Source organism: Adiantum capillus-veneris, chromosome 7 (assembly GCF_014529385.1).
Source record: "Adiantum capillus-veneris isolate H3 chromosome 7, ASM1452938v2, whole genome shotgun sequence".
NCBI lineage: Eukaryota > Viridiplantae > Streptophyta > Polypodiopsida > Polypodiales > Pteridaceae > Adiantum > Adiantum capillus-veneris.
Window position 1 is genome coordinate 26,024,194 of NC_140937.1, and position 11,394 is coordinate 26,035,587.

An 11,394-nucleotide genomic window follows, 5' to 3' on the forward strand; every position below is an offset into this window, starting at 1 on the left:
ATTTGTGTCCGTAAGTGTATCAAACGATGTCTGTTTTCTGCGTGCTAGTAGTCTATAGAATCGTGGCGACATAAGCTACACATAGGTACTCATAAATTTCAGTTTCGGGCACTTTCAAAATTCAGCTCTGTCATCCTACGCGTTTTCCGCAGATGGGTTTAGAGTGAGGGTGTTGAGTGTAGAAGCTTAGGGACAGGTGTATCCTAGTGAGGGGATGGTGTTCCTTAAGTTTCGTAAGAATTTGGCATGATTAGGCGAGTTACCTTTAGTATGTGTGTATGTGGCTAGGTGGTGTAGTTTAGAGTAGTGAGGTTCTTGATTGTGGTTTAGTTGGCCTTCCAGAGTGTGGTATGTGTAGGATGGTCTCAGCCTGACAAGCTTAAGAGATTTCCTCCGTGTGCCTATCGTGTCATCTGTGTCCTCGATTGACATTATGTTGATCTATGTAGTGTTTGCATGCACTTCATGGGTGTGTGAGTCGCTCCCATCCAACATTGGCGCCGTTGCCGGGGACACAAGGACCTAAGTAGGTTTCCTACTAACACTCATGTGATGGTTGCTTGATTTAGTTTTGGCTAAAGAAAGCGTTTTTCTTAAGTGGATCCGGAAGAGGATATTCCATGATCAAGTGGATAGCCAGGAAGCGTGTGTCTTGCCGAGGGTCTGCGACTAGATAGGTTTAGTGAGGATCTGTGGATTAGAGTAGTTGGTTGTGGTCGAGTGATTTGTGAGGTGATAAAAGCGTTTACTAGTCCGTATGTGGCAGTGAAGCATTTTTCTACTCACAGATGCAAAACCCCATATGATTTGTAGGAGTAGCTTTAGGTCAGTGATCCGATTCTGATCTAGAGCTATTCATCACTGAATTATTTGCTAAAGTGCTTGATTACATTTGAAATCACGGAAAAGTGTGCTTTTGAGGCTAAAAATGCATTAAACAAGCTTTTGTGGATATTTTTGTATGATTAACTGATGTTGTGCATATAAAGGAGCATTTGCAAGGGTTCTGTGAAGAAAACCTGCAATTCTGTAAACATAGACATCCTACGCGTAGGATGTCTCAAGGGGGTTGTGGAGACCAAATTTGAAAATTCTGACTGCACCAGTGGGTTCAGAGGGTAGGTTTTACCTTAGTAATAGATTGACTTGGGTGTTTTTCCCTATTTTTGTTGACCAAAAGCTAAAAGGCGGAGTCAGAAAACGTAAAATTTCAGAAAAGGCTTAAATTGAGTGATTTTTGCATGTTTTTGCAATTGTGAAGCATACTTGCACTTGCTGAGAGCATCATGGACACTTCAATCTCAAAAAATCAGCAGTAGACATCCTACGCGTAGGATGTCTATAGGGTGATCTGGGCACTTTTTTAAAAATCTGAGTTTACCAGTGTGTTTAGAAGGTAGGTTTTACCCTGTTTTCACTTGGAAAGTGGAAATTTGACCATATCTTGACAGGATCAGACCAAAAGACGAAAATTGCCAGACATCCTACCCAAATTGTGCCCAAGGCATAATTTTTGAGACCAAACCATAGGATGGCTTCATGTGCATGTTATACATGATGTTTTGAGTGCATGTGAGAGTTTTCAGCTCATTTGGGTGAGAAAATTGGGTTTTAAGCAGACTTTAGTATTTTTGACTGAAAAAGGCAAGAACAGCTAGTTTTGGGGTCTTTTGACATCCAAATTAAAATCTAAGCATAGCATTGGGTTGCTGACATCAAGGAGAAGTTGTGGGACAAGTCTGGGGTCAAACAGGCCAAAAAGACATCCTACGCGTAGGATGTCTTTTGTGTGATTTTGGACTCTAAAAAAAATTCTGAGCACAGTGATCAGCACCTTAAGGAGAGTCTGTGGTTCAAATTTTGGTTCATTATGAGCAAAAAGACATCCTACGCGTAGGATTTCTACTGCATAATTCTGAGACCAAAATTCTACTGTGACCATACATACTGTCATATAGCCTTAGATAAGCATCCTAGGCAAATTTGGTCCAATTTGGAGTTGATTTGACTGGTGAATTCATCAGAACAGACATCAGGCTTCTGAAGCAGATTCTTAATCATTTGACCAACCTATAGGTGTCAAAATCAAAAAGTAAAAATAGCTGCGAGTTTAGCACATCAAGGGGGAGCTACAGTGCAAGTTTGAGCTGAAACAGAGCAAAATGACATCCTACGCGTAGGATGTCTCCAGCTTGATTTAGGACTCCAAACCAACCTATGAGCACACCACTGTGATCAACACCTCAAGGAGAAGCTGGGGTGAAAATTTCAAGTCATTCTGAGCAAAAAGGCATCCTACGCGTAGGATGTCTCAAGGCCACTTTTGACATCCAAACTCAAATCTGAGCATACCATTGTGTTGCTGGACTTAAGGGGAGTCTCTGGACCAAATTTTGTTAAATTCTGAGCATATAGACATCCTACATGTAGGATGTCTTCAGGCCAGTTTTAGGGTCCAACCATACTTTTGACCATACAGAAGTGTCCACAATGTCACACAGATCCCAAATCTTTTTTCAAAATTGAATTTGGATTCATTGTGACCATTCTAAAGTGCATTTCACTGTTTTGGCCATAACTTTCACAAATGGTATCGGATCGGAAAAGTTTTTATATCAAAACGTAGCCTGAGAGCGGCCCTACAGACTTAAAGCAAAATTTGATCTAAATGAGTGCCAATGGCAACCATTTAGTTCAACTTTGAAAAAAACGTCGTTTGAGGCCTCAAAATTCATCCGGAAGTCAGGGGTGTCTAAAAGCAACAATTTGCGAGAATTGTGACGAAACGGTTGCGGTTTTGGACATAGTTTCGACTTTTCCCTAACCAAAGCACTTGAACACAATGGACTAAGTCTACTTGAACCAAGCAAAATCTCTTAAGCCCAGAAATCATGTCTACCCTAGATTCAAACGCAGCTTACACAAGCTTGGAGATCTCGACGATAGAGGAATATCCTCCCACAATGGATCTTCCAAACTTACAATTGATAAAGACCCATTTTGTTGAGAGAGTTTGGATGATTGGTCATGAGAGTGAAGGACTATATAGATACATTGACGACAATGAGGTCAATCTTTATAGGTGCTCAGATCCATACATAGAAGAGATAACGGATTACAAGCTCTTATATGTCTACACATACGGAGTCGACTGTCAATAGAGATCTATAGTTGTCTACAAGTATGGACGAGAATACGGAGTTGTAGAAAGCACAAATCCACAGACTGTACTAGAAAGAGGTGGACATTTGGTCAATGAAGGACCACAAATGCCTCCACCAAACACGAGAATTCCTATAGGAGTTCCAAGAAGAGAGCCACCAGGATTCCCTTCAAGAGAGATAACGAGAGAAGGATTGGGAGAGTCTCTGGTTAGACTTGTAGACAATCGACGAGTTAGACCATCCCAAGTCCAGAAATGGGTAAACAGAAAATACTTCGGAAATAAAGATTCGAGAGATCACGTAGCGGCTTTTCGAAGAGTGATTAGAGCAGAGGAAGTTTCAGATTTTGCGACACAATTTGCGGGATTTGGATTGACTCTAGAAGATGATGCAACTACATGGTTCGACTTGGTGGAAAAATGGGATTTTGAGACCCTAGATGAGCTCTTTGAGGTGTTTGTTGAAGAATTCTCGCCAAAAGGCATTGCTCACAACACGGTCTCGCAAATCCATAGATTCAAACAGAAAGAGAATGAATCAGTACGCAAAGCATCATTACGGCTCAAGAGATATGTTAAGATCTGTCCGAGAGCTGAATTACCTACACAAGCACGACTAATGTTGATCTTTATCCAGGGAATGAGAGATGAGGGCCTTCAGAAGGATCTGCATATGATAAGGAGGATGACGCTAAACGAGTTGATCAAAGAAGCTCTTTATCTAGTGGATAACTGTGAGGCATACAAAGAAACGGACTTAAAGAGTCAAGGAGACGACACATCCTCTCAGCACAGTGTTTCACAGATAAGTGAGGCCATTGCCAAGCCAACGGCACCTATTGATCAAGAAAATCTTATCGACCACTTGGTCAAGAGGTTGATTCGTCTTGTAAGGTTTGATTCGGGAGAGCCAAAAAGGTGTGAAATTGAGAGAAAATGGACGAACCATACGGGGGAAGAGTGCTATTACAGCATGGAAAATGCTAGGGAGAGGTATGTACAACCTGTTCTAGAAGCACCTACTCCACCTAGATACATTACGGGGAATGCGCCAGGACAAGTAGGAGTTTTAAGGCCACAACTTGTCTTAGGACAACAACCTCCGCTGCCAGGTGCTAGAATGCAGGTAGACAGGAGATACATGCCAATGATGGAAGCATCAAATAAACCAACGCCAATACCAGCTACAAGGTGGTATAGCAACCAAAGGGAGTACTATCCTTCGGAGCAACAAAATGTGAGAGAAACACATGGAGTGGTGAGGCCGGTACAACCTCCACCTCTTGGGTTTCAGTCGAAAGAAAGAAGGTATGAAATGGACGAAAGGACATTGAGATTCATTGCAAATAGCGGCTTATTCAGGTCAAAGCTTGCTTATAGCCAAGAGGAAATGCTAAAAGAATCTCCTCAACCAGAGACAGATTGTCACAAAAGTCGTGACAACCACTTGGTCAAACAATGTCCTCATACGGAGATCACTGAAGTAAATGCCTATTGTCTTGAGTGTGGCATCACTCACTTGATCCCCAATTGCCCGAAAACCAAACCAAATCAGGAAAATAACGACAAATGTATCAGGAAAATGAAAATGTCGTACCAGTTCAAGTGGTTACGAGAGCACAAGCTCAAAAGAAAACTGATGAGAATCCAGAGACAAAGAACACGGAAAGTGATACGAGTCCAAAGACAGATGATGGACCAAAGACAGACGTACCTAGTCAGAAAAACAAGAGCAAACAAAATAGTTGGAAAGCTAGAAAGACTAGGATGAAAGCACGCAAGGAACGAGAGCAAAAATCCCTAGCTGAGAAGCTTACCGAAGCTGAGGAGAAGATAAAACAACATGAGGAAAAGGAGGCACCTTATCTTACACAGATGGTTAAACCTCCAGAAGAACCATCCACGGATGAGAAACCGAGAAGTGCTAGTTCAGGAGGATCTGTGTTGGCAGAGAAGTTTAATGAGACATTAGATGCCCTCTTGAAAGCCTATTGTTGGGGTATAAAGCCCAATGTGGTCGCCCAGGTAAGTGGACGGGCCGCCAGGTATGTACACATATTCTTTTGTAAAAACCTAATAAGAACTCACTATGCTCTACAAATTACAGTAGAGCGAGTTCACCATATCGTCGTGCTCTTCTTCTCGCACTCTCTCGCGTCCCACTTCCGCTCGTACTCCTTCAACTGGTATCAGAGCTCAGATCGAGGCTCGGGGCAGCACTGCAGGAGTCTAGAGTCACCAACTCAGATTGGAGTGAAATAAGACAGGTGAAGACACGGCCCCAAATCTTGTGGGTAAGCTCGAAGGGCTCGGTGTTGTCAGAATTTCATTCTGAGGTCATCTCGGCCACCGTTCGGCTTCGACAAAGGTCTGCGCAGGCCATTTTCCACTACGTGGTCTCGATGGGTGCAGATCCGACTCTGCAAATTTGGGGTTTTCGGCCTACGACTGCAGGTGCTGAGGATATCGACACTCCCAGAGTGTTGATTTGTGGCTGTCTACACATCGAAGGACGGCTCACAGTTCTTGGAGGCGTGTCACATACGACACGGGCGCATCTACACACAGACTGTAGGTGACATCCACTAGTTCATCAGGTAGCTTGTGTTTGCTGCTTGATATTCCAGATCTCATCCTGACATTGCAAGTACTTCCACATGGGATGTATTGTCAGAGATGATGGATGTCTGTTGAGGGTTTGCTGGCTGTGAGTCACGCAGCAAACAACCGGGGCGGAGGTTACATCATACAGTGGGAAATTTGTGGATGTATGACTTTGTGGGAAGTCTATGTACTCTCAGATTTACTGAAGCCTTTGTTGAGGGTCGAGTGAGGTTTTATTGAGCTGGGGGATTCTCGAATGTTGAGATCCTTTCGGTGATACAGGTCTTGGAGCGATCCCTCGAGCACCCTTAGATAGGCAGCTAGGATGTATTGAGTGTGAGTTAGACAGGTGGGATTGCATCTTTGCTTTACTTCCATTGAGGCATTGTCGCAGTCTATGCTTACAGGACAGTGACAGGACAGTCAGAGACAATACAGGTGCAGGACAAGTTTACCCACAGCTTACAGTGTCAGAGAGACAGTGTTTTTTGAGCTGTTTTTTGGTCTGTTTTTGAGTACACCAGAGCCATTTTACAAAGGAGACTCTGCCGAAATTTCTGTAGAATCTGAAGCTTTCTTGGTTCATTTGACAGGTTGATATTGGTTCAGAGGTCAGTTTATAGGGGAAACTGCCGAATTTTTTCCAGGAAAGTAAACCACTGTGAAGCCTAGCTATGGCTGGATCACAGGACACTGCTCTTTACAATATCAAGAAGCTGGATGAAACCAATTTCCCATTGTGGAAGAAGCATATTTGGCACGTGTTGGTACAAAAGAAGCAGATAAAACCTATAAAGCTCAAGGGGATTAAACCAGAAGATATAGACGAAGATGAATGGAGCGAAATGGATGAATTGGCACTTTCTACCATTATGCTGACTTTGGCAAAAAGAGTTTACTTCAATGTAGCAGACGAGATGTCGGCTTATCAAGCATGGATAAAGCTTAGTGATCTTTATGAGAAGCAGAGTGCATCTTCACAGGTATACTGGCTTAAGAAGCTTGTTGACTTGAAGATGAAAGAAGGGACACCTATGTCCAATCATCTGAATGAATTCAACACCATCTATAGTCAGTTGTCAGCTCAAGGTGTCAAGTTTGATGAACCTGTTAGAGCTATGTTCCTGTTGATCACATTGCCGGAAAGTTGGGACACTTTTCGCACAGCTTTGAGTAATTCTGCACCTCCAGATGGTTTGAACATAGCAGGTGTAGAAGGAAGTCTGCTTACTGAAGAAACCAATAGAAAGACAATGGAAAAAGGCAAAGGAACAAACTTAGTTGTCAAGGGAAGGACCAAAGAAAAGTACAAAGGTGGAAAGAGGAATCAGTCTCGTAGCAAGTCCCACAGTGCTAAAGGCAAGAGTGACATAGAATGCTACCATTGTGGCAAGAAGGGTCACATGAAAAGAGACTGCAGAGAATGGAAAGCAGAAAAAGGCAAAGAGAAAGCTGAAGACCATGGTGAGAAGAACAAATCCTCAGTGAAGATTCAAGAAATAAATGTGACAAATACTGTTGCAGAAGATGACAATCTAGTGTTAGGAGACATCTACTTCTTGAAGAATACAATGGACTCAGCTCTTCTTACAGCATCTGATGGAAATGCACTGAGTGACTAGATTATAGACTCAGGGGCATCACTTCATGTGTCTCCAAACAAGGAGTGGTTTACCTCTTATGTGACCACTAAAGATCATGTTCGGCTAGGCAATGGGAAGACATGTGAGATCTTAGGTGTTGGAGATGTTCAATTGAAGTTTCAGAATGGCTCTTCTTTCACACTAAAGAATGTGAGACATGTTCCCGCAATTACAAAGAGCTTGATCAGCACAGGTTTACTTGATGATGCTGGCTACGTCACCACTTTTGGACAGAACATGTGGAAGATATCCAAGGGTTCTATGACAGTAGCACATGGAGTAAAGTCTAGAGGACTTTACATGATTTATGTATCAAATGTCTCTAAAAATGTAATCAATGTAACCGAGCAGCCGAACGTTTCTTTGTGGCATAGCCGGTTAGGACATACGTCCAAGAAAGGAATGGAAATCTTGTCTCGTTCTGGTTATTTTCCTGGCTTTTCATTTAATGATTTTGAATTATGTGAACATTGTCTGTATGGTAAGCAAACACAGCAGCCACATAAGCATAGAAGCAGTAGAAGAGATACACAGTTGGCACTTGTTCATAGTGATTTGTGTGGACCTATGCCTAACCTATCTCTAGGGGGAGCTTCTTACTTTATGACATTTATAGATGATTACTCGAGGAAAGTATGGGTTTACTTTCTCAAGCACAAGGATGAAGCGTTTAGTGTTTTCAAAACGTTTGTGACACTTGTGGAGAATCAGAGTGGCAAGAAGCTTAAATGCTTACGCACTGACAATGGTGGAGAGTATGTTTCAAAGGCCTTTCAGGACTTTTGTGAGTCAAAAGGTATAAAACGTGAACTTACTGCTCCTTACAATCCTCCTCAAAATGGTGTTGCTGAGAGGATGAATAGGACCATACAAGAGAAGGTCAGAAGTATGTTGTCTAATGCAGAGCTGCCAAATGGGTTTTGGGATGAAGCTGTATCAACAGCTATTCATCTTGTAAATAGATATCCTAGCAAGGTTTTGCAGAAGGATTCAGTGCTAGAGATGGTATGGTCAGGAAAAATGCCCTCATACAAGCATCTCAGAGTATTTGGCTGTGAGGCATATACTCACGTTCCAAAGGAATTTAGGAACAAACTTGAGCCAAAGAGTAGAAAGTGCATCTTTCTAGGCTATGGTAATTCTGGTGAGATGGGGTACAGACTTTGGGATCCCGAATCCAGAAAGGTTGTCCGCAGCAATGATGTTCACTTTAATGAATCCAAATATCATTCTAAACCAGAGAGGGTTGAGGAGATTAGAAGAGTTGTCTTCCAAGAAGATGGACCTGCACGTGCAAGACAAAATGTCAGGGCTCAAGAGGAGCAAGGACATGATAGATTGGAACCACAGGTTGTGGCTGAGCCTGAGCCACCTATTGTGCGTAGATCTGGACGTGTTACGCGACCTCCTGATAGGTTTGTTCCATCTATGAACTATGTCATGTTGACTGATTGCAATGAGCCTTCATGTTACAAGGAAGCAGTGCAAATGAAGGACTCCGGGAATTGGCAATTGTCCATGCAGTCAGAGATGACAGCTCTGCATAAAAACAAGACATGGAAGCTAGTTAAATTACCACAGGGCAAAAAGGCTCTACCTTGTAAATGGGTTTACATGTATAAGATCACCGCTCATGATAGTCAGCCAAAGTACAAAGCAAGGCTTGTTGCCAAGGGCTTTAAGCGAGAACAAGGCATTGACTTTGATGAAGTCTTCTCTCCGGTGGTCAAGATGACTACATTGAGATGCTTTCTTGCATTGGTTGCCATATTAGATTTGGTGTTGCACCAAATGGATGTCAAGACAGCGTTCTTGCATGGTGATTTAGATGTGGAAATTTACATGCAGCAGCCAGAAGGGTTTGTTGAGAAAGGCAAGGAAGATTGGGTATGCCAGTTGTTAAAGAGTCTTTATGGCTTAAAACAATCACCGGGGGCATGGTACCATAAATTCCACAAGTTTATGCTTTCTCAAGGCTACAAACGTAGTGAGTTCGATCACTGTCTATATACAAAGAAGGCTAAGGATGGTAGTTGGCTGATCCTTATTTTGTATGTGGATGACATGTTGATTGCTAGCAAGCACTTGGAAGAAATTTCAGCTTTGAAGTCAAAGATGCTTGGAAATCGTTTGACATGAAAGACTTTTGTTGAGTGCAAGTCATATACTTAGCAAACAAGATTGTCCTGTGTCTGAGGAAGAACAGGCTGAAATGGATAAGATTTCATATGCGTCTGCAGTGGGTAGTTTGATGTATGCAATGATTGCTACTCGCCCAGACATTGCATTTGCAGTGGGAGTAGTAAGTCGATACATGTCAAACCCAGGCAAGAAACATTGGGAGGCAGTGAAAGGAATATTGAGATACCTGAAAGCTACAAAGAGTATGCGTATATGCTATGGGAGTTAGGAGCTAAGTGTAAAGAGTTTTACAGACTCAGATTATGCAGGTGACTTAGACAACCGAAGGTCTACGTCAGGGTATGTCTTTACATTGGCTGGTGGAGAGTATGTTTCAAAGGCCTTTCAGGACTTTTGTGAGTCAAAAGGTATAAAACGTGAACTTACTGCTCCTTACAATCCTCCTCAAAATGGTGTTGCTGAGAGGATGAATAGGACCATACAAGAGAAGGTCGGAAGTATGTTGTCTAATGCACAGCTGCCAAATGGGTTTTGGGCTGAAGCTGTATCAACAGCTGTTCATCTTGTAAATAGATCTCCTAGCAAGGTTTTGCAGAAGGATTCAGTGCCAGAGATGGTATGGTCAGGTAAAATGCCCTCATACAAGCATCTCAAAGTTCCATTGCCACCATATGTGAAACTTAGCAAACAAGATTGTCCTGTGTCTGAGGAAGAACAGGCTGAAATGGATAAGATTCCATATGCGTCTGCAGTGGGTAGTTTGATGTATGCAATGATTGCTACTTGCCCAGAAATTGCATTTGCAGTGGGAGTAGTAAGTCGATACATGTCAAACCCAGGCAAGAAACATTGGGAGGCAGTGAAAGGAATATTGAGATACCTGAAAGCTACAAAGAGTATGCGTATATGCTATGGGAGTCAGGAGCTAAGTGTAAAGGGTTTTACAGACTGAGATTATGCAGGTGACTTAGACAACCGAAGGTCTACGTCAGGGTATGTCTTTACATTGGCTGGTGGAGCAGTATCATGGCGTTCTAGATTACAAGATTGTGTTAATCAGTCTACTACAGAGGCTGAATATGTTGCAGCATCAGAGGCATGCAAAGAATCAATTTGGCTTAATCAACTAGTAACAGATTTGGGAATCAAAGAAGAGATGCCTGTGTTATATTGTGATAGTCAAAGTGCTATAAAATTGGCTCGGAATCTAGTTTATCACTCAAAGACAAAGAATGTGGATGTGAAGGATCATTTCATCAGGGAAATGCTCGAGGATAAGCAACTTCAGCTTGTCAAAGTTCACACCACAGAAAATCCTGCTGATCTACTTACAAAAGGACTTCCCTCAGAGAGCTTTGCGCCGAATCTAGTTTATTATCACAAAAGACAAAGAATGTGATGTGCAGGATCATTTCATCAGGGAAATGCTCGAGGATAAGCAACTTCAGCTTGTCAAAGTTCACACCACAGAAAATCCTGCTGATCTACTTACAAAAGGACTTCCCTCAGAGAGCTTTGCGCATTTTCGCAAGCAGTTAGGTGTAGGTAGTACATCACTTCTCTACATCTCTTGTATATTAGCTGTATAGTAGCTTCTCTCACATTTAAAGTACCACATTGGTCTTTAAGTGGGAGGTTGTTGGGGTATAAAGCCCAATGTGGTTGCCCAGGTAAGTGGGCGGGCCGCCAGGTATGTACACATATTCTTTTGTAAAAACCTAATAAGAACTCACTATGCTCTACACATTACAGTAGAGCGAGTTCACCATATCGTCGTGCTCTTCTTCTCGCACTCTCTCTCGGGTCGCACTTCCGCTCGTACTCCTTCACCTATGATGTGAG